At 37.7% G+C, this 2000-nt stretch overlaps 1 protein-coding gene across 1 annotated transcript in view; it reads right to left on the bottom strand.

Moving 5' to 3' along the window:
* The window catches only part of LOC101858300 (metabotropic glutamate receptor 3), an 83162-nt gene that overhangs the window by 24461 nt on the left and 56701 nt on the right, over window positions 1–2000 (bottom strand). The window contains exon 2 of the mRNA XM_005107592.2: window positions 531–626. The gene's annotated coding sequence lies outside the window, so the exon portion shown is untranslated. The remainder of the gene's footprint in view (window positions 1–530; window positions 627–2000) is intronic.

Below are 2000 nucleotides of genomic sequence, written 5' to 3' on the forward strand. Positions count from 1 at the left end.
CTTGTATTCAAGATAAATGGATATTTTTTTAATTGAAGTAAAGACAAGTGAACACACTTTTAGATGACACCAATAACTCTACATGCCCACAATTGACGAGAGCCTGATTCCACCACGCTGCCTCACATGTAACAGTAACATAAAACATTGTGTTCTGACTAAAGAAAATTATTCCAAATGTCCATCTTATTAATTTAAAAACAAATGCCATAGATTAGAGAGAGACGTTTTTAGACAGTAACGTTCAAGGTAAAGAAGGAGAGATGATGATGCTGATGATAAATGTTCGATAGGAGAGAAGGAGCGAACAACACCAGTGCGCCCTCCAAGCACACTCGAAAGAAAATTAAGGATTTTAAAATAAATGCATCAATTTTAGCAAGCTTTAATTGATTCTAAAATTAGGGGTTATTTCGTTTTGGGTGTTCGGGTTTGGTAAGAGTTTTACATCGCTCGCAACTGCATAAGGTCATGTGAGTGCGTTTTAGTTGTGAGTTTTCTCGAAAATTTGGTGTTAGCTACTCACTCACCTCACAAATCCTTGCTTGCCTCTCGAGAAATTCTGTTGTTCAGTGTTGATGTTACCAGAAAAAATCTCACTCGATCTTGCACTAGCTGATCTTCACCTGTGAAAAAGAGAGGGAGTTTTTTTTTAGTTCTTGTAAAAGTTTCCCGATACTTGCAACACAATTAGGTCATAGTTAATATAAGAGCTAAAGATTAGAGTTGTTACTAGAGAGTAACATTAAAGGAAAGAAAAAGGAAAGAAGAGATATGGACGACAAATGTTTGAAAGGAAAGAAGGCGCGAAACATGTCCGAACGCCTGGCAACCAATCACGAAACACGAGGGAGAAATGAACGTGTCAATTAGTTCTGACAATAAGCAGAAAGTATACACTCACAAAAACGTAACTGACTCACTGTTTTCTATTTGTAGAAAAGAGAACCTTGCTTCCCCTCCTTCTCCCCATCCTTTTTTTTCTTCTTTTCCTTTTGTTGTTGTTGTTGTTGTTTTTCCCTTCTTCTTCTCCTTCTCCTTCTCCTTCTCCTTCTCCTTCTCCTTCTCCTTCTCCTTCTCCTTCTCCTTCTCCTTCTCCTTCTCCTTCTTCTTCTTCTTCTTCTTCTTCTTCTTCTTCTTCTTCTTCTTCTTCAAAGAAAATTTCCCACACAACTTTTTCGACAGCTTCTGAACCTAATCCAAAGGCAGATTTTAGAAGCAAGAAGAAACAAAACAAAAACAAAACGAAATAAAAAATAAAGTAAATGAAATGAATAAAACTAAAATAAAACGAAGATAAAATGATGATAATATGAAATAATCCGAGGGAGAAAAAAACAAAAACAAAAACAAACATGATCCTATAAAAATGAGAAAGCGGACCCGCTGTTTCGGGGTGAAATTGAAGTCCAGATTCCCGCTTTGACGTCATTGTCAGACCCGATCTTCTCATAACCGTTCACAGCCACGCCCCCACTTCCTTAACCCCTTGCACACGCACAATCTGGTCATTCGACAAGGCTTGGAGACACGCTGTTTTGAAGTATAACTTCAAGGTATAGCTTCTCCTTTCATGCAGATTTTTAGATTCTGCTTTTTTTAAAAAGAAACGTTAAAATGCAAGCAGCAACACGCAGTACTTTGATGTGGGCAATATCTTGTTTTTTATTTGTTTATGATGGTTTCAATCGTTCACAGCCACGCCCCCACTTTCTTCACTCTTTGCAGACGTGCATAATTATGTTCTGGTCATTCGACAAGGCTTGAAGACGACGCTGTTTTGAAGTATAACGTATCTGTCTATGCAGATTTCTAAGTTTTTTTCTTTATCGGAAACTTAAAAGTGTAAGCAACAGCGAGCATGTTACTCTGAAATACGCAGTACGTTTTTTATTATTTGTGTATGATGGTTCACATACACAAATAAAAAAAAACGTATGCAAAGAGTTAAGAAAGTGGGGGCGTGGCTGAGAACGGCCACGCCCCCACTTTCTTAACTC

The sequence above is a fragment of the Aplysia californica genome, unplaced genomic scaffold (assembly GCF_000002075.1).
Source record: "Aplysia californica isolate F4 #8 unplaced genomic scaffold, AplCal3.0 scaffold00614, whole genome shotgun sequence".
Taxonomy (NCBI): Eukaryota; Metazoa; Mollusca; class Gastropoda; order Aplysiida; family Aplysiidae; genus Aplysia; species Aplysia californica.